We start from the raw sequence: 23,174 nt of genomic DNA, 5'->3' as shown, positions 1-23,174 counted from the left end.
TAGGAAATTAGGTAAGTAACCATTTCTCTTTAAACTGAAAATGTCAAAGGAACAGAAAAATAGGAAATGTTTTGGATTTTATAAAAATAAATTTCATTAAAATCCAATAGGAAAATGGAAGTATGTAACCATAAGTCTATAAAATCTATTGGAATCTATATGTTTTACAACAGCTCACGAAATGGTTACGACTGCAGCAAATAATTTGTGTTGAACATATAGAGGCCAAGAATAAAGAAAAGGAAATGTATGTCTCAGGCTAACCATACATCTGCATATATACTGTTTTTATGTGAACCATCTTTTCACATGCATAATTGCATATGTCCTTCTGGTAGCTATATATTTACAATATAAGCAAGCTGAAGTAAATAGAAATGTTGGGATATACTGATGCAAACTGAACTTAATTCAGAACTTCAGTCTAAATGCTGCTCTGCATTCTATAGCTGAGCTTTACATGACAAATTTATTCCCCTTTGTAGGTGTTAGAACTGAAATGCTTGACATAACTAAGATAAAGTTGCAAATTTTCTCTATAACTCTAGCGTGAGATTTTATTCTCACCATCTACCACCAATTATAAAACCAACAATTTATACAATAAAAACAATGCATAAGTTAAGTCATTAATCTACCGCTACGATTGCGCACTATGCTGCTAACAATAAAACCTCCAAGATCCAGGTCAACTTCAGCGATAGAAGTGATCCTACTGTTAATTGGAGTACACTATGAGAAAGGCGTGTGGGCCGTGGGTACTCAAATTGAAGAATATAACTACCCGATTTGTGAAACCAACATTTTTGAATAGGAAACCCATGGACTTGCACTTGTAGCCATGGATGTGAATAGAAGCCCTCCTTCCACTTTTCATTTATCACAAATAATTAACTATTGCAATTGTACCAACCTAGCCTTGTTGGCACCAATTCCCAAATATTATACACATGAAAATCTACAGGGGGAGGTGTTAAACACATACTTTCCTCCCAAGGGAGCTGAGTAGACGTAACAACAACCAACAAAAAACATCCTCCCATACCTCCTATACTTTCCAATCAAAACAAACACATGGATATAGGATAAAAGAATGTTCAGAGACATATACAGTATGGACCAAATTTATATGATAGCAACATCATTGTCTAAATATCTCAGCCGAACTCAAATACCATAAACTTGCACTTTCAATCCCCTTTAGATCACAAACTTTGGATACAAAAATAGCAAGCATGAGACATCTGAACTTTAAATCGTTACCTTATAAATGCGATAGATGATTAGATGGGGTTCATTTCCAGAGCTACGAGCAAATCCATCAGATGCTTCTATGAAACTGCATTTCCAAATTTACACTAAATTAAGGCAGATGCAAAATGTGCATTTCCTTGTAAGAGATTCTTAGTGCATGATGAATATGCAATGCATATAAAGAGTGAAACATGGAGGGGTGTAGCTGCAATAGTAGTTACCTCTGAAGAAAAAGAAATATCTTAAAATTCAAAAAGGTCCAACCAAAACCTTCTCGAACAGCACGATTTTGACACAATATTATTTAGAACTAAAACCTTCTCTGAAGAATGTTCGTAGGTATATCTGATAGATGTAGGTACATTATTACAAGGTGCAAAATCTACTTGAAAGATAAAAAATAGAGTACTAAGTATTTTGTTTTCTATAGATCAAGAGGACCCATGTAATATAAATAAAGGTTTGTGCTTTTAGTACTCACTCCTTCCAACAAAGGATGTCTCAGTTTATTCTAAATTTAGACTAAGTTGAGACATCCTTTATTGGACGGAGGAAGTATTTATCTTGTAGTCAGAACGATGTATGAAATCGGAGCAGAAAATGAATCTAACAGAGGCTGATATTGCAGCCCCGTGTTCTCAGGCAGACCCATCATCAGATTGAGGTTCTACACAGCCTAGCTAGGTGCTCCCTTCACAAGATTGTCTATCTTGTAGAGTTAGAGATCAAGAAATAATGATTTGGCATCTTTAAGTCTGCAACATTACTCGCTATTGTTTGAGGATGATGGCCCTTCCAAGAATTATGTCCTTAAAAGACATTCACGAAGCAATGACATGACTTATGTAAGGAACATTACTGACATTTAATAGGTTGACAAATTCTACACCCTGAGAAGATGCCCCGGCAGAATGTTATGATGCTAACCAGAGTAATTGTGGTCCTTTCAAAATTGTGGCTACCTGTAGACATATAATTTAACCAGGGTATGTAGGCTCGAGATGTTGATACAAATCATTCACCCCAAGTGCCATTTCAACAAACATGGTAGATTGCATCCCACATTTCTATACATTATACATAAAAATTGATTTAGCAACTGCATTTGACACATTTATTATGCCTTTAGTGAAGCACACAGTAAACTGTAGAACCAGGAATTATCTCTGAATATATGCTTTCCATGCCTTTAGTGAAGATCTGCTTACCATGAAGGAGTTATCTCTGTCGAACCAGGAGTTATCTCTGAACAAACATGGGGTGAAGCCTTTTATTCCATAAGTATGAATACCTTTATCTATCTCGGTGTAAATATTTGCTTCCTTAGCTCTGCGTCCTAAAGAAATGCAGGTGATAGAGAGAAAATTGGCTAACAATTTAGCATTACAAACTTATATTCCAAAGTCATAGTACCCGCAAAATATACAGACCTGCCCGAGTAACCACAGATTTTGCATCTATTATAATGCTGCTCAGCTTGATCAGTTTTGCCTGCAAGGCAAAATAAAATATGGTAAGAACTTATATCTAAGAAGATTATTAATCTGATGACATTTCTTTAGTGCACATGAAGGAGCATGACACAGTGGCAGAATATTTTCACAAATTTACCACCCGTGCTACAGAAAATGGAGATTCCATATGTAGATATATCGCACAAGTGACAGCTATTACGTCTAATCTTTTGTTACTTTCGTTGGAGACTATGATAACTAAGAACTCTAATTGATTATCACCTTTATTAGAAGAACAAGAGGGAGGGAATAGACGCGGGATAACATCCTGGATTGGCAACAAGCCATGCATTTCTTATTTCATCTCAAAGAATTTCTTTCAAACCATACACATTCTCTTCCTGAATAAACAGAGAAGCAGGAAATGATTTCACATTAAACCTATATACTGGCATAAGAGCAATAAAAACATGATGGGCTACAGAGGAATCTAATTCAAGCCCTACAGGTATTACACAGAAAATACTGATGGAACATGCCAATTGGAATATATATAAGTCGGTAATCAAATGCTGAAATTTGAACATAAGAACTGGGTAAAAAATAAACCAATGGAAGTTATTAATTAAACAGGTCTGTAGGGGAAAGTAGTACAAGAACCTGAAGTTCTAGTGCACTATGAGCATGACCATACCACTCTGCAATCTGAAATATACATAGTTACGTGTGTTCGGACCCAAAATATAGGTGGCAAAATACCTGTGCAAACTGTGAATAAGAAGCTGTGCAGTAAAAATAGGTACCAACCAGACAGACCAGGTGACCAGCAAGCAAAAGCATGAAGCGACCCTGGACTGAAAAAGAATCGTCTCCTGCGATGAAACATGGTCAAAACTGGAGCCAGAATATGATCTATAAGTTGATTTCAGAAACGATATCATAGAACAGGTCTAAAGCTGTACAAAACTGGAACCAACATGTTGAATTAAATTTGAAAGTGGAAGTCATATAACCTATAGTGACCTCATTTATAGCAAGCATTGGTATAAAAATATCTTACAGAGAGAAAATATGTTTTTGTACTAATATCGTTACAGAACATGAGAAGTTTTGCACCTCATTCAGAATGGCAAAAACAAAAAATAGGTTCACATCAGGGCATAATTTATATCTATATAGAGGCTGTATAATGTATAGGCAAGCTATCTTTGGATGCAGGCTAAATTTCATAAAAAGAAGCTATTGAGTACTTTGAACAATATATAGATTGATCTTTTCTCCTGCAGCTAGCTTGCGGTTTCATGGATCGCCATTATGTAGAAGTAAATGCACACCGGGGCAAAAAAATCCATGTTCTAGAAGGAAAATAGTGAACACACACATTGGAATGAACCAAACAAAGTACGATGCAAAGGATGTGAACAAACTTGTCGAGGAAATCACGAAGATAGCAGATCCCCTACCAGCCAATTACCAAGCGCGAGAAAACCTGAGACTAAGCAAACCTAAGATGATTTGGCATTCTTTAGCTTAAATGGATTTTCTTAAACCATGAACTTTGGAACGAACATAGTGGTAGTCAGATCTTTAGGACAATACATTTGAACACAACATAGAGCAAAGAATGCACAGAGAAAAGCGTATTTTGTTTGCCAGTCCAAGAATGTGCAGAGGAAAACATACTGACCTGGGTCATCCCAATGAGCCGTCTGAGCTCTGCCAACAGCCGCCTCTCCTTGTCGTCCCTCAGCTCCAAATCCCTCACCTTCCATCGCATTGCCTCCTCACGCTCATCTAGGGACCTGGTCCGTCAGCTGCCTCGCGGAGCCCGGGTGCCTTCTCTAGCTCCTCCGCCAGCAATGACTCTTTCAAGAACATATTAAAGCTTTAGGGATTAGCACCAACTCCGATGTTCCACATTCATCTAATCTATGAAAAGAAAATTTTAAGCTTCAGTGAATATATACAGTATTGTGTACTGCAACTTAGAGACGAAACAAAAATTGCAAAACACTCATAATATCATGATCAAAACTTCTATCATCACATTGAGCCTCAATTGAATTAACTACTTAGTACTCCATACAGAGAGTTTTATATGAAATCCTAATATAACCATCTGTTTCACAAAGCAGACATGATATGAACGGAGGTGCCCAGACAGTAATTTTTAGTAGAGATACCGGAACACACATGAAAAAGGAAATTCAGAGACATATATTGCATCAACATAAAATTATTTTGAAGTAACATAATTGTTTAAAAATCTCTGCCGAATAGAAAATACCAAAAAAACTACTCTTTTCAAACTCTTTTTGGATATGAAACTCAGCACTATGCCTGAAAGCACATACTAAAAAACTGACGAAGCTTGAGTTGTTTGAATTTTAAACAATTACCTTACAGATGAGAATAATGATCCATTTCTAGAGCTATTGGCATGTCCATCAGATGCTCTCCATGAACCCGAATCTAAATGACACCACCACTGCAACAATTAGGAATGGGCACTCAGCTGTCTCCTTCACGGTGGAGATCCTCCACGCCACTCAGTTAGTGGACGCGACACCGATCCCTCCCGTTGCATCGGCGGACACTCAGCGAGAACGCACATGACATCGAGCACTTCCCTGTTGTACTTTGCTTCAGAAAATGATCAAAGGTGAACTGAGATTGAAACCTGAAATCCGGTAACCGAGCGTACACACATGTAAATTTCATTGTTATCACAACCACACTAATCAAAAGCAATGAGATAATAATTTGTTTCATAATCAGAAAAAAATTCTCTTGCAAGCAAAACACATAAAAAATGCAGTCTGCATCTCTTGACTGCAGGCCATAGTAGGCATTATGTGGGGAGCTTCCTTTATGCAAAGTTGAATCATATTTACCGTGGTAGCACTGACTCGGTTAAGTCATAATTAGGAAGGAGGAAGCCTCTTTCATGTATATCTTAATAAAACGTAGTATTCTGTTCTTATTGATAACAGGCATTAATCAACACAACAACTAATATGCGAGAAACACTGTTATGCATATTACTTTCGCCCCGTTGTCAGGCTCGCATCCTCGTGCAATCTTCATGTCGCCCCATCTACTCCCAGGTGTAGAAGAAAAGGTGGGAAATTAATTTTCAATGGCACATTAGAGAGTAAAGCAGAACAATTGCAATAATAAGAAGTACTCCCTCCGTTCCTTTTTATAGTGCCTATAAATTTTTGGCATTTTTTCAGAATATAAGGTTGTAGCTTAGCTTTTTTTAATTACCCCCTCCCCGTTCAGCTCCCAAATCGTTCAGCTCCCAAAATTGTTATGGTAAGTTCGGAAGATATGGATTTTCCAATTTTTACGTTGATCTCAAATCGTTCAGCTAGGGGTCTTGTGTAAAAAATACTCTTGCGCTAATTTCCGTGCCAAAAAATAATAGGCACTATAGAATGGAACAGAGGGAGTATCAAGTTTCTATACCTGATTATTGCCGAGTGAGTGTAGTTCACTCCTTTGTTGGAGCAGATCTATGGTCATTCGGTGTGTCCTCTTCCATCTCCTTCACCTTTTCTTCCACCACTTCCCATCTCCCTCACTAGCAGCAACGAATTAGCCAAACATCTGGATGCAACAGGGAAAAAAAAGGGAAAAAAAAGAGAACGTCGACGTTCAGCCAGAGGCAGATGCAGAGAGAGAGAGGGGGGGAGAGATCAAACCGGCACCATGGAAGCCCTCCTTCTTCCCCCAGAAAATAGGGTGGAGGGGTAGAGCCCGGACGGCCCCCGCGCTAGACAGAAAGAAGCCAGGGTGGAGGCCCATGGGAGATGTCGTCAATCCCCTCTTCGCCACTCCTCTCTGCTCCTCTTCGCCTCTTCGCCTCTTCTCACGACCCTCACTAGAAACGGTAGCAGTGCCCCGTGCTCCTCCTTTTGTGCACGAGCTGGGGGCGAGTAGGGACGAGGTTGAGGACAATGGCGGCGTCACGAACGGATCCCTGCAGCCCGGTCGCCGAGGACGAGGAGGCGTGCCTCCTCCTCCGACCCCCTGTGTGCCAATGGACGCCCCCGTCGCTGGGGGACGAGGATGGCGCGGCTGCGTCTCCTTCCAGCGTGGCGGCACCCGCACCTGCTCCAATTTCGCTCCATACCATGGCGTGCTTCTGCTCGAGTGGCGAGGAGGCTGCTGACCGCGACCGCGGCTCGGCGATCTCGACAAGAATAAGTGGCGTCGGCGGCTCGACCGAGCCAGAGGAAGGGAGAGGATATGGGGCGGCGGCGGCAGCTCAGAGGAGGTGGATTGGAGAGGAAGAGGGATTGGGGAAGGCAGAGCAGGTGGGGGATTGGAGAGGGCTGACGTGAGTGGGGATTGGCTGCCCACGCATCGCACAACCCCACCACGCGCACCGACGCCTATGCCCGCAGCCACAAGTGACCCACAGAAAACTCACCCTCACTGACTGGCAAGTAGACCCGGACGAACATGGGTCCCGCGCGCAGCCGCAAGTGGGTAGACCATGGCCGTTCCATGACTTGATATTGGGGGCAGCGAATCGAAAGGCTGGGCTGCTGCCCAGATCGAACGGAGAAGGTCCAACGCCTAACACTTGATGACAAGATCTAATGGTCCAGAAGTACTAATCGTTGTGAGACCCCCTATGGGGGGCATCTATTATACCTTTAGATGCTTGATGTCTATATAGTTGTTGCCATCCGTTCTTTGCTATCTCGGTTGCCTACGTGATGTGTCATAAATATTTTTGATGCTTGTACAATGCCTATGAGTTGTTTGTTGTTCATGATCGGCGTGTCATGACATTAATTTTGTCTAATCAAATATGAAACTTATGGGGATCTACAATGCTAGAAGCCTAAACAGGCACTTAAGTGAAAAAAAAAACAGAAAAGCTGATTAATAGTTAAGCACCCTCTCTCTTTCAACGCTAGGCGCTAATGACGGACGCTAAAAGCGAGATACAGAACAGATAATCGGTGGACTCTCCAACGCATAGACGTAAGCGCCCACCCAAAACCAGATTTTTAAAGCAGATTGCTTTGGTTGAGATTCTCCCGTCCTCAAAGAAATAGTGCCCGGTCATTCACGCAAATCACGGGTGGAAAAAAATTTACTGGAGCGCCCGACGCATAGAAAGGAGTCGACTCAAACATAAATCCTGGAATCGATCGGGAATTTGCCGTAACAAATAGGAAACAAATCCTAGCGCCCCACTTAAGCGGCAGCGATGTAGATGCCCTAGTAAGTGAGATGTGAGCGCCGAAGGGATGGAAGTGAGAATACTATGGAGACCGAGACTAATGTTGGTGATAACCTAACACCGCCCCCTCTTCTCTCATTATGTGAAGACGAAGGACAGAGCAAAAGTTAGAAAGATTCTATGGAAAATGAAAATAAAAATCTGGCAACATCGGCGGCACCCCTTGACGGTGACCGCCGGGCCTAATGAGTCTCCTAGAATGGAACAGGGAGGGGCAACTGCGACTGTTCAAGAACTGGCCACCCTTGTCCAGACTCGTATAAGCCCAGTTTGGTCTTCCTTTGCGAGACCAGACAATCGGAGGAGCGCGTGAAGAATTTGCGCTTTCATATTGGTATGAAGAATTCAGTTCCTCTTCTGTTTCTCTCAAACCACAAGCACCTTGCCACCGGCACAACTAATGCATTAAGTTCCTTGCGGTGCTTCCTTGGCACATCATCCGACAGGTTACTCCACCAAACCACAATTTCATCAGCTGCACCAGGACTGAAACAATGGAGTCTATACTGCAGAAGAAGTGTGTACCAAATCTGTCTTGAAAAGGAACATTGAAGAGTATTGTCGTCTGCAGTTTCAGGCTCCTGGCGGCAGAGACTGCAGGGTGCTGCAAGCCCCTCCTATGTAACCTGTCAGCCGTCCACAAACGGTTCTGCATCGCAAACCAAAGATGGAGTTTGTGCAGCAAAAGTGCCCCTGCTTTCCACAGTTTCTGCGTGGCAGGCGCTCTTGTTCTTCCCGTGAAGAAGGCCTCATAAGCAGATTTTGCCGAGTATATGCCATCAGTAGTCAATTCCCACGTGATCAAGTCTTCCCCCTCCTCAATTCTGATCTCTCTCAGCAGGTCCCACATGTCCGTGATTGCCGGGATAGATCGAGCACCTCTGATCGCGGAAATCCACCGGTTATTCTGCAGAACATAAGCCACTGTCATATGCCTTGCAGCTGGGCGCACAAACAGCATCAGATTTGGCGCCAACTGCTCCACACTCCTCCCATCGATCAAACGGCCAGACCAGAAGTTCAGTCTCTCCCCATTGCGCAATTCGCTCTTGGTGCACGTGAGGAACATCTCTTCACCTTCTTCAGCTATGCAAAAACTCAAGTCCTGCCACGGTCTTTCTCCATCCATCTCCCTCCGTGCGGTAATGTAAGAAGACACTGGGAGTTGGTTTCGACCAGGTGAAAACGTTAAAAAGACATAACTACCCTTGATTCGAAACAACAACCCGTGATACGGATTCACGATCCAATCCACGCGGACCGTGTGTTGAACCATATGTATCCGTTAACTGTAACTGTTAGTCCTAGTCTTCAGGTTTAGCATAGTTCAGCTATTCTCTAGGCACCACGATCTCCCCTGCTATATATTGAAATCCGAACTACCAAGGAAATACACGAACTATTATTCCGCTCGTCTTCTTGGTATCAGAGCTAGTGCTCAACAATGGCCGAAACCACCCCCACCACCACGGCCACAACTTCCTCTTCAACCCCATTGTTGCCCACCTCCTCCCCTCCAATCAATCCCGTTGATCCCAACCTGCAAACTCCGATTCACCAGCGGCCTGTGATGCCTCGAGCTCCAGAAACACCGTCGGCCTCCGACGCCTTCAATCTCGGCATCCTCTCTGACTCTCTCTCCGCCGTCACATCTGCTCCACCCATGCCCGACTTCGCCGCCATGCCCTACATCGGCTTCCGCCCGCCCACTTCCCACCCTCTTATCGGCGTCCATATAACCGATTACATCAAGTTTCAGGTCAACACCGCCGGGGCCAATTACTCCAAGTGGCATCAGATTATCGTGTCGCTCCTCACCATGTACAAGGTGACCGATCACATCACCGAGGGCGCTGCTCCGGCGGCCCCAGACGACACCTGGCAGGCGGTCGACATCCACATCTCTATGTGGTTTCTCTCCACCTTGAGCGACGATCTACATCGCCTTGTACAGGGCACCGACTGGCGCGCGGGCACGACCTGGCGACGCCTGCACTGGTTCTTCCTCGACCACGGCGCCTCCCGGTACCTCTACCTCAGCAAGACCTTCCACAACTATCCGCGCGGCGACCTCTCCGTGTCTGACTATGCCAGCAAACTTCAAGGTCTCGCCGACGATCTGGCCGCGATCCGTCGGCCCGTTGACGAACGCGACCTCACGCTGGCCTTCCTCGACGGCCTCAGCAAAAGCTTCAAGCTGCAGACTGAGATCCTCAAGAACGTGCCGATCCTTCCGTCCTTCTCCGACGCCTGCTCTCGTCTCCAACTTGCTGAGGTCTCCGACGCCTCCGATCACCAGCAGGAAGGCACCCAGGTCATGGTCGCCCAGCGCGGTGACCGTGCTCCGTCCGCTGGCACCGGTGGTGGCGGACCATCGGGCATCAGCGGAAACTAGCAGCGCCCGCCCTGTGTCTCTCCTAACTACAGGGGGAAGAATCCCATCCCCGGCTACCAAGGACGGGGCCAGGGCAACGCCGGTCGCGGCGCAGGCAGCGGCGCTCCCACGTACACCGGAACTGCTTACGGCCGCGGACGTGGTCACCACGACGGCAGCCGCGGGTACGGCAACTCGATGGATGGCCGCCAGCAACCATGGATGGGCTACTTGGCTCCCATGAGCATGCCCTTCCCACCTGCGCGCGTTCCATGGATCGCGCCCAACGCGCATGGTGTCCTTGGCAGCCGCCCCGGCGCGCCGACCTAGGTGTACCCCACCATGCTGCCTGCTCCGGCATGGCTCCTGCTCCTGCCTCCCACACCGACACCACCGTCTTCGCGCCGTAGCAGCCCTCTCCGTCTTGGGATCACCACACCCTGTACCAGCAAGCGCCAAGCTACGGCTCCGCCTTCTCTCCGTATGGCGGAGACTGGATCATGGACTCCGGAGCTTCCTCCCACGTCACCAGCGACCCAGGTACCTTGTTGACTTCGTCTCGTTCCTCTTTAGGGCTTAACTCTCAACATATAATCGTGGGCAATGGTTCTCGTCTCCCCATCGCTGCTACTGGTACTGTTAGCTTCACCTATCGTCCCTTCCACCTCCACAATGTCTTAGTCGCTCCACAACTCGTCAAAAACCTCATTAGTACCCGTCAATTTTCTCGTCATAATTTCTGCTTTGTGGAGTTTGACCCTTATGGTTTTTCTTTGAAGGATCTAGCAACCCTTTCTTCGGAAAAAATGGCGGCCCCCAACCCTCGGCGCTCTCCGTCACCGGCGACCTTTGGCACCGGCGTTTGGGGCACCCTAGTTCACAAGCCCTTTCCCACTTTCCATTAGATTTCCTCTCTCAATGTAACTCGACCATCAATAAAATTTCATTTTGTCATGCATGTCAATTTGGTAAACAAGCTATATTACCGTTTGCTGTCTCTCACTCGCCGTGCTACGACTTCATTCGACCTTATTCACTGCGATCTATGGACCTCACCTATCTCTAGCTTCTCCGGATACAAATATTACCTTATCATCCTTGATGACTACTCCCGCTACTCCTGGTCCTTCCCTCTTCGTAATAAAAGTGACACCTCCGACATCATCCAACGCTTTTTCCAATTTGTATCCACCCAATTCCACAAAATCATCAAGTGTATGCAATGCGACAACGGCGGCGAATTTCTCAACAACTCTCTCCGCTCCTATTTTTTCACCCATGGTACGTGTCTCTCTCCGCCTATCCTGCCCACATACTTCTCCTCAAAATGGTCGGGCCGAACGCCTCATTCGCACCACCAACAACATTGTTCGTACCTTGCTATTTCAAGGTCATCTACCACCACCCTTTTGGGCCGAGGCCCTTCACACCACCACCTACCTCCTCAACATTCGTCCCTCCCGAGCCATCTCCAACTTAATTGACCCCACATTTTCTCTTGCTCGGCGTTCAACCCACATATGATCACATTCGCACTTTTGGATGCGAGTGCTTCCCCAACTCCTATGCCACGACGCCACACAAACTTTCCCCACGATCCTCTCGCTGCATTTTTATCGGGTATCCTCGTGAACATAAAGGGTATCGATGTCTCAATCTCTCCAGTTACACTTCTCGCCACATCATTTTTAACGAAGCCTGTTTTCCTTATGCCTCAGCCTCACCGTCGGTCACGGATCTACCAGCCACACCCGATCCCATCCCCAACCACCGGCCGATCCCGCCCAACCAGATCCCACCTACCTTACTCTCCCCAACGCCCAACCAGCACTCGCCACCTACCCACCTAGCGTCCAATCCATGCACGCCCGGATCCACCTCGGATCCACCGCCCTGCTCCCCTGACCGCACACTACCCTTGCCTCCCTCCTGGCCCACTGCATCTTCCTCGTGCTCCACACCCGCACGCTCTGCCCCCCACCTGACCGCACCTTTTCCAGGCCACTCGCCCAGTCGCAGCTTGCCACCTCAGCCGGCCCTACCACCAAAAGCCAAACCGGTAGATGCACCCCATAACACACACAGCATGACAACCCGTGCCAAATCCGGATTTTCCATGCCTAAACAGCATTTTTACCTTACTGTCTCCACAACCATTTCCCCTCTCCCATCCTCATACTGTACAGCTCTTAAGGACCCCCATTGACACGATGCTATGTTAGACGAATTTAATGCCTTAATAAGGAATGATACTTGGTCTTTGGTGCCTCGTCCTGCAGGTGTCAACTTGGTTACAGGTAAGTGGATTTTTCGGCACAAGCTCCATCCAGATGGTACATTGGCACAATACAAGGCTCGATGGGTCGTGCGTGGATTCACTCAACATCCTGGTGTTGATTATGGCGAGACTTTCAGTCCGGTTGTCAAACCGGCGACCATCCGAGTTGCCACCACTCACTCTTGGCCCATTCATCAAATGGATGTCAAGAACGCCTTTCTCCATGGTGAGCTTGCCGAGACTGTCTATTGTCAGCAACCGTCTGGGTTTGTCGACTCCACGCACCCGGATCACATATGTCGCCTCAAAAAGTCCTTGTATGGACTCAAACAAGCTCCAAGGACCTGGTTCGTTCGCTTCACCTCTTTCCTTCAGACTCTTGGCTTCCATCCATCAAAAAGTGACACCTCTTTGTTCATCTACAAGCATGGTTCCCACACTGCCTATCTCTTATTATATGTCGACGACATCATTTTGACCGCCAACACACCTACTCTCCTCACTGGAACCATCCGCTCCCTCAGCCAATAATTTTCCATGAGTGATCTCGGTGACATCCATCACTTCCTTGGCATCAATGTGCAACGCAACTCGCGCGGCCTATTCCTCAGCCAACAACAATACGCCTTAGAACTCCTTGATCGGGCCGGCATGCTTGACTGTCACTCCATCTCCACTCCGGTGGACACCACGTCAAAATTGTCGCTGACGCGGGGCTCCTTTCTATGATCCATCGCTATATCGAAGCCTCGCCGGTGCGCTCCAATACCTGACACTCACTCGGCCTGATCTTGCTTATGCCGTACAGCAAGTTTGTTTGTTCATGCATGCTTCCACCGATGCTCACTTCCAGCTGATCAAACGCATCCTTCGATTCATCAAAGGGACATCTCACCTTGGTCTTGAGTTGTACCGAGCCTCCACACATGATTTGGTGGCCTATTCGGATGCGGATTGGGCAGGCTGCCCTGATACGCGGAAATCTACGTCAGGTTTTGGAGTATTTCTTGGCACCAACCTGATCTCTTGGTCCTCAAAACGGCAGCCACTGTCTCCCGTTCAAGTGCTGAAGCAGAATATCGCGCGGTTGCAAATTGTGTTGGTGAGTCTTGTTGGCTTCGGAAGCTACTTCACAAGCTGCATCATCCACCTACGCGGGCTACACTGGTGTATTGTGACAATGTCTCTGCGGTGTACTTGTCATCTAATCCGGTGCAGCATCAAAGGACAAAGCACGTGGAGATAGACCTCCATTTTGTCAGAGATCGACTGCAACTTGGTGAAGCGCGAGTTCTACATATGCCCACGAGCTCCCAGTATGCCGACATATTCACCAAGGGACTGCCCACTACACTCTTTCAAGAATTTCGCTCCAGTCTGAATGTCATCTCTGATCCCGTTCCGACTGCGGAGGGGTGTTGAACCATATGTTGTATCCGTTAACTGTAATTGTTAGTCCAAGTCTTTAGGTTTAGCATAGTTCAGCTATTCTCTAGGCACCACGATCTCCCCTGCTATATATTGTAATCTGAACTACCAAGGCAATACACGAACTATTATTCCGCTCGTCTTCTCCGTGCTCGCTCCTCGCCCATCCTCTTTCTCGTGCACCAGCATCTACGATCCTCTCGCCCAGGGAAGAGCACCTGGGAGGTGCTTCTCCTCCCCAGGTCGTCGCTGCCTAGGACGCCAGGTCCATCTCCCCTCGATCGCCAGGACTCCACGGTCCCCTCGATCCCCAGGTCGCCAGATCCCCAGCACAGCTCCGCTCGATCCTCTTCCTCGCTGCACCTGGGAACTGTTGAAATATTGGACCCACACTTAGTGTCCCATACTAGATTTCAGATTTTCCTATAAATCTTAAAGCCTACATTGTGGCAACCCATGTGAGTTTGAGCCCAAGTGGGTGGCAGCTCACTAGGGAGTGGCAAGAGGTGGGAAATGTTGGAGATATGCCCAAGAGGCAATAATAAAATGGTTATTATAATATATCTTTGAGTTTATGATAATGTTTACATACCATGCTATAATTGTATTAACCGAAACATTGATACATGTGTGTTATGTGAACAACAAGGAGTCCCTAGTAAGCCTCTTGTATAACTAGCTTGTTGATTAATAGATGATCATAGTTTCATGATCATGAACATAGGATGTTATTAATAACAAGGTTATGTCATTATATGAATGATCTAATGGACACACCCAATTAAGCGTAGCATAAGATCACGTCATTAAGTTATTTGCTATAAGCTTTCGATACATAGTTACCTAGTCCTTTCGACCATGAGATCATGTCAATCACTTATACCAGAAAGGTACTTTGATTACATCAAACGCCACTACGTAAATGGGTGGTTATAAAGGTGGGATTAAGTATCCGGAAAGTATGAGTTGAGGCATATGGATCAACAGTGGGATTTGTCCATCCCGATGACGGATAGATATACTCTGGGCCCTCTCGGTGGAATGTCGTCTAATAGCTTGCAAGCATATGAATGGTTCATAAGAGACCACATACCATGGTACGAGTAAAGAGTACTTATCATGAGACGAGGTTGAACGAGGTATAGAGATACCGATGATCAAACCTCGGACAAGTAAAATATCGTGTGACAAAGGGAATCAGTATCGTATGCGAATGGTTCAGTCGATCACTAAAGTCATCGTTGAATATGTGGGAGCCATTATGGATCTCCAGATCCCGCTATTGGTTATTGGTCGGAGAGAAGTCTCAACCATGTCTACATAGTTCGCGAACCGTAGGGTGACACACATAAGGTTTGATGTCGTTTAAGTAGATATGGAAATATGGAATAGAGTTCGAAGTTTTGTTCGGAGTCTCGGATGAGATCCAGGACATCACGAGGAGGTCCGGAATGGTCCGGAGAATAAGATTCATATATAGGAAGTCATTTTCTAGGTTTGAAATGATCCGGTATTTTTCCTGGAAGGTTCTAGAAGGTTCTAGAAGAGTCTGGAATAAATTAGCATGGAAGGTGGAGTCCCAGAGGGACTCCACCCACCTTGGCCGGCCAGCCTAAGGGAGGAGGAGTCCCAAGTGGACTCCTCCCCATGGTGGCCGGCCACCCCACCAAAGGAAAGGGGGGAGTCCCACTCCCCCTAGGTTTGGTCATATGGAAGGTTTATGTTGGGGTCTTATTCGGAGACTTTTGACCTAATCCTTGGGGCTTCCACCTATATAAAGAGGGGAGGGGAGGGGCTGGCCGGCCACACAAAGACCACCATGGCCGCACCCCGCCAAGAGCCCCCTCTCCCAGAAACCCTAGCGGTTCCCTCGTCCCTCTCTCTCCCACATTGCTTAGGTGAAGCTCTGTCGGAGATCTCCACCACCACCGCCACCACGCCGTCGTGCTACCGGGATTCCGAGGAGGATCTACTACTTCCGCTGCCCACTGGAACGGGGAGAAGGACGTCGTCTTCATCAACACCGAACGTGTGACCGAGTACGGAGGTGCTGCCCGATTGTGGCACCGTCAAGATCTTCCACGCGCTTTTGAAAGCGGCAAGTGATCGTCTACCACAGCAACGAGAGCCTCCTCTTGTAGGATTTGGAAATCTTCAAGGGTTAGTCTCGTTCATCCCCTCGTTGCTCCCATCTTCTAGATTGCATCTTGGCTTGTATTGCGTTCTCGCGGTAGGAAAATTTTTGTTTTCTATGCTACGAATCCCTACAGGAAGTTTAGTCCCACATGGAAAGTTGGGAGGAAGTTAGACCACCTTATAAGGTGGGTTGTTCCACCACTAGTAAGTGAGTAAGAATAGGAGTGGTTCACGCGCGCTTCTCCTCCTCGCTCGTCTCGTCTCGACTCGACACGTCACATCACGTCGCATGCCGCGCTCGTGGTGAATGGATTGAGCCTCGAGCCGAGACTTTCCTTACTTTTTGCAGCCTACCGTCGTCTACTTCGACCCGTCATCCATGTCGTCAACAACGTTGTCATCAACAACCTTACTGCTGCGACATCATCTGCTACACCTCCACCGCCATCTCCACCAGATCGGTACGTGCAACATATCTCTATCTGTTTAGCGATGGATGCTTTACCGTTTGCGCTGCTGCTACTGATGTTGATTAATGCATCTACTATGTTCGAGTTTCACATGTTAGTAGTTGTTGTCATCATGTTTTATATTCTGGAATTAATCATGGAAATTGTGCCTAATTATCCAACAATCCAAAAACCTAATTGTAGGCAATTTCCTGAGTTAACTATGGCTTGTTTTGCTGATGCACTGAGGCCGAATAAGTTTACCGGTGTGCACTTTAAGAGGTGGCAGATTAAGGTCACGCTCTGGTTTACTCATCTGAAAGTATTCCAAGTTAGTAATGGCTTACCTGAAGGAACTATATCTGAACAAGATCAGAACAAGTTCAAGGAAGACAATACTCTCTTCGTCGGATGCGTTCTAAGTATTCTTGCTGATCGGCTATGTGATGTGTGTACATGCACATAGTAGACGGGAAAGAGCTCTGGGATGCACTGAATGCTAAATTCGGTGCAACCGATGCAGGAAGTGAACTGTACATCATGGAGAGCTTCCATGACATCAGGATGGTGAACAACCGTTCTATAGTCGAACAAGCTCATGAGATACAGTGCATTGCGAAAGAGCTTGAACTCCTTAAGTGTGCCTTACCTGACAAGTTTGTGGCTGGATGCATCATCGCTAAGTTGCCCCCTTCATGGAGGAACTTTGCCACAACTCTCAAACACAAGAGACAGGAGATATCAGTTGAAAATCTGATAGCGTCTCTTGATGTTGAGGAGAAAGCTCGGGCTAAGGATACTACTGAGAAAGGAGAGGGTCAGTCTATCGCCAACATGGTGCAGAAGAAACCCTACAGCAAGAATAAAGGGAATAACAAGCCCTCCTTCAATAAGCCTATGAAGACTACAACCTTCAAGAAGAAGAAGATGATAAACAAAGCAGATCTGAGCTGTTTTACCTGTGGAGAGACTGGCCACTTTTCTAAGGACTGTCCAGAGAGGGCAGACCGCACGAAAAAGGCGAGGCAAGTCAACACGGTGACCGCTAGCAATGCTGATGGGTACGGTAATGTAATGTCCCAGGTTTAGAGACGATCGAGGGGTAGATATTAGAAAGGGATGTGCATTGCATGGTAAATTCTGGGGAAATTTCGCGCTTTTAAACAAAAACTGCATCGAAGGGGGACAAGTTTCTCTCTCGACACCTTACAGGGTTAGGGTTTCGAGAGTGCGACAAACTTGCTCTTATTCAACTAAACTAGGGTTTTGGAGAAGAGAGAAGGGATGTTGCATCACAAACTTAAGTTGCATGATTGAATTCAAAATTAAGTTGCATGATTGAATTCAAACTTAAAGTTGAATTTGAATTTGAAATTCAAACATCAAATGGTTATCACATAATTCAAACTTGAGATAATTTAATAAACAATTATCATTAATCAAGATTATAAACAATTATGTAAAGCTCATTAAGGAAAATGGGAGCTTTATTGATAATCATACACATAATACATTGTCTTTACAATATTCAGAATTGAATTATTGAATTACAACACATTACAAGAATTGAAGAAATAGAAAAAGTAAAAGGAAAATTACAAGTTATTTAAATATCCTAAATACTAAAAGAACATCTTCACTTGATCTTGGAATTGATGATCTTCTGGATCATCTTGATCAATTACTTGAAACCTGCACACAAACACAAAGGAAATAAAACAAGTGTTATGCCAAGTGGCATAGCCACTTGGCAGGTTAGCAAAGAAATGAAAAAGGGAGGATATGCACAGGGATCAGTCGAGCTGATCCTTCTCAAGACCAAGTGCACAGAACTTGCACACACGCACACCCAGGCAGCACACAAGGCTTTGTGCATGCACAACAGCACACACAAGCCTGGGGAGTCACCAAATTGGTGCCAGGCCAAGCTGTCGACCAGAGGAGCCAACAAAGGTTCATATAAAACCTTTTCACAGCCAGAAACCCTAGCAGCTCATCGGCAGAATCTCCAAAGGGTAAGAACACCAAGAACAATAAGAACTGGAAGAACAGCCAGAGCTGCTCAACCTGTCCAAAATCACCACAGAATCAATTCAAGCTTCACAATCTCACAAGGAGGAGCAGGACAGTCACCAGCTCATCCTTAAAGCAAACCAAGCAACCAGAAGCCATCCTCTACACCAACACCCCATTTCTAGGAGCTGGAGTGAGGTATAAACAAAGCATCATGAGCAAGCATCTGTCTTGCTCATAAATAAGCATGTGCATCAATCACACACAAGCAAAAGGGTGTGGGTACCCTGTTGTATCATCATTTGGCTACCAGTCATATGATGCAAGCAAAATAAGGGTACAACCATTAGGAATGGATCCAAGGGAACACTGTTCAAGCCAATAGAATTAAAAGTGACTTAACCAGGGAAATCCAGCAAGGAACTAATCCCTATCAAGCTACCCAGATTCACCTAGCAACACACAACTAGCTAAGCCATCAGATCACCGGACAGCTATCTCATTCAAGATGATTTCAACATCAAATAACCTAGCAGCCTATGAAAGACTACCAGGATTAGTGCACAGAAGCATCTAACAGGGGTAGGAGCAACCATTTCTAGCAGACACAGCCTGCTAGGGTCACAACAGCTACCTAGCCACACAGGAAAGTCACCAAAGCAGTTTATCATTACCCAGAAGGGTTCAAATGGAGCTAGGGTTCCCAACAGATGTTGGCATCCCTCTAGCTCAATCAAATTAACTGTAAGATGATCATAACTACAAGCAGTTCACATCATTTATCCATCTAGTAAAGCAAGGAATTACAGATAAATAAAACAGTTAAGTAACTAAAGCACCAACATCTTGCCAGTGAACCAATGGCTCACTGCAAGCATCAGATGATGCTTGAGCAAGCATTAACACACACCAGCACAAGTACAAGTGTCACACGTACACTAGGAGAAGCACCAAGAAGGCACAGGCAACAAGCCGAGTGATGATCATTTGATCACCGTAGCTGCTAGAGCATGCCAGGGCATGCTAGAATCAATCACCAGTATCACACATGAATTCTATGAATTAAACAGCCACAGATAAGCAACAATTAGATCACAGACTAGCACATAAACCATTTTTATGATTGTATCCAGAAGCATATCATCAAGGAATTGATGTATATGGACAACAATTAAGAAAAGCCAAACCTACTATGAGCCAGAACTCAATAATCATCACACAAATAACACTGTCTCTTGCTAAACAGCAAGAATCAACCTGATAATGAACTGAGGAGCTAGAGCTTATTACAGCACAAGTAAGCAAGCAATAGCAGTGGCTGGTGATGCTCAGATGAGCATCTAGCCAGATGATAGCATGTATAACCTCAAGGGTGAGCAGGGACAAGACTCAAAGGAAGCACACATCACAGCAGGATTTGCACAAGCACATAGACTAGAGCAAGCATGGCAATAGCAACACAGCAAGCAGCATACGTAGCAGCAGCGAGCTAAGCGCAGCAGAGCAGCAGCAACAGCATGGCAGACCTCCACAAGGAGGAAAGCCATGGCCAGAGCACATAGAAGAAAAGGAAGAACAAGCACAGAGGGTAAGAGAGAGGCAGCGCATGTACCTGGAGCGAGCAGACGACGGGCGTAGCCGTGGCGGCCACGGCGGCGCGCGCCGAAGGCACGGCGGCACCTGGCCAGGCCATGCCAGGCCCGACTAGCGCCGCAGCACTCCACACCACGGTGGGAAGGCCCGACGGCACCATCACGCCTGAGGCGCCGGTGAGCACCGCACCACCGTGCGGACAAACGAGAGGGGGATCGGCGAAGGGGCGGCTAGAACCAGATCGATGCCGTGGATCTGGTGCGTCGTTGCGTGGCGGTGCAGATGCGCCCCATGGCGAGGGCCATGGCGGCCGGGAATCGCCGGAATCGGCCGGCGACGGTGAGGGCGACGCAGATCGCCAGAGAGAGGAGAGGGGATTAGGGTTAGGTCGAGCGGCGCGAGGAGGTGGGCGAGTGAGCGACCGCTCGGGTCGGTTGGACCCGAGCTGGTTTAGCCCAACCCACTGGGCTCCACTGACAGGTGGGCCCAGGGGCAATATAGACATTTCACAATTCCATTTAAAACAAGAAACTTTGGAATTAAAAAGAAAATTGATAAGAGCTCTAAAAAAATAATTAAAAATATGAAAATCAATCAGCATAAAATTCTCTATCCAAATAAAATATCAAAGAGAATTTTTAAAGACAATTATGAATAAGTCTTAATTTGATGATTTAAATAATAATTTAAAGTACACATATTATTTTCAATAATGAAAATAAGTCCATTAATATCATTGGACTTTAAAAACACCTTGACAACATTTCAAGGTTGTATCTAGGATTAAACAACAAATGTCGCCAGTGATTCTTGTGCCGTAATACCCGTGTTAACCATAAGATCCGGAGTGGGACGGAGTAGTCAAAAGTGTTTCCACCTCTCGTTCATCAACGGATGCGCTTACCGTAGCAGTTGTGTCTTGCGGAGCAACTTGAGGGTGGGGAGCCCCTTCTAATTCCCCACGGTATAGCTGTTGCTTACCGTAGCGGTTGCTGCTTGTGGAACAACTTGAGGGTGGGGATCCCCTTCTAATTCCCCACGGTAATGTGGTCTATGATGGGTTGCAGCTACCGGCGAAGGAGTTTGGTTAACGAGTCCCAAACTGTTGTCGTGGTCGGGGTCCATCCTTAATTGGTGTAAGAGGACCGACGAGGACCCAGGGTCGGGGTATGCAACAAAGGGTGGGTGTTCGAGGTAGCGGAGGAACATGATTGGCTAGACCTTATACCGGGCCTCACACCAAAGGAAGTGTGGACGGGAAAGCTGCCCGGTTGGCACCAAGGTTAAGATCTCTTATGGGAAAAGCAACACACCTCTGCAGAGTGTAAAGAACTGTGACCTGTCACTCCCTGTTCCGGGATAAGGAACTGCGAACGCGGCCGGAAAGGAGCTCCATGAAGTTCTAGTAAACCGGTGAAGGCTGACGGACATAGCTCTTTGAAATAAAAGCAATCTCTTGAAGAAATGTTTATCAAAACTTGCATTGATATTAGACTTTCTGGTCTAATATCGTAGCTAGTGCATTAAACACCTCTTATCTATAATGAACTTGTTGAGTACGCTCGTACTCATACCACTCTTAAATCCCATGCTTAGATTGTCTGAATCGTCTGGAGGAGGACTACGACAGCAATGAAGGAGCCGAGATCATCGGCTACGATGAAACAGACCTCTCAGGAGGTGTTGAAGGCGTAGACTATCTCATAGTCTACGGATCCGGGGACGCTTCCGGAGGAGATCAAGCCTAGAGACATCCAGTAGTAGTAGTAACCGAGCAGCCCGAACTCTTAGTATTTAGCTGCTCGAGGCAATAAATGTATAATTTAATGAGACTCGTCTGTTGTAAGCTAAGTTGGGTTCACCTCGAACCCAGGAGTATTCCTCTGAGGACCCAAGAGGAGCTCCAAGACAATATATGTTTGATGCTTGTAATAATAAGTGAATGAGTTATGGACCCTGCTATGTTCTGTTGTACTACTCTGAGGGATGTAATATTTGCGGAATGGTACTTCATGAATGTTATATCAACGACTGGCATACTACAACATGCAGTGGTATGCAGGGTCACCACAGTTGGTATCAGAGCAAAAGCTTTGACCTTAGGTTGGAACCTAGTAAATGGGACCGAACGTTAGGAGTCAAATAGGACTAGTAAAGAATTCTCTAAAAAGTATGGTGTATATTCACTTGAGAATACAACAATCATATCTTTTAGTGCGATAATTCTTTTTTATCTCTATTATGATGCATTATTACTAATCTCATAATCTTTCTATTTCTACAGCCAACATGGCAAGTTCACGTCCCGGACGAAACGTGAAGGTGATGGATTCCATACTGAGTGAATACGAAGGAGGACTTGCGGATATTCTACGAGCCATGTTACTTGAATTTGGGTGTGATCCCCAGATTCAAGTAAAGAAATACATGTACTATGATGGTACTGTATTGGCCAAATGTAGGGCAGGGCTACGACTTCCCGAATCTTTGGGAATGAGCGTAGTAATGCCAGCAGGGGAAGCCCGAACTATGAACACAGCCTACCATATCGCCGTTATGAGAGCCATAACCGATATTCGGGAGCATAAGACGAAAGAGCTTATGGGTTCCGAATTCACACACATTCCTCATATGGAGGAGGACGATGATCCCATGCTGAACCATTTCAAATATGCCAAAAGCAAACCAGCCGAAGCAGCCAAATACATGGACAATAGCCGCAACTTCATATCATTACTCTTTCAGTTGAACCGTCATTTGACGGGAGCAATTGATACAATGCTAGAGGAGTTTACTGAACCCAAGGAGAAGACTAGGGGGAAGGAACCTATGGAGAATGAGGTGCACACACCAGTCTACTCAGCTGGTGATTATATCAGTATAGATCCTTTTGAGCGGGAAGCTACACCTGTTACACCTGGGAACTATCTGG

This window comes from Lolium perenne, chromosome 5 (assembly GCF_019359855.2).
Source record: "Lolium perenne isolate Kyuss_39 chromosome 5, Kyuss_2.0, whole genome shotgun sequence".
Lineage (NCBI taxonomy): Eukaryota > Viridiplantae > Streptophyta > Magnoliopsida > Poales > Poaceae > Lolium > Lolium perenne.
The sequence above is the reverse complement of the archived record's forward strand: the minus strand, read 5'-3'. Positions refer to the sequence as shown.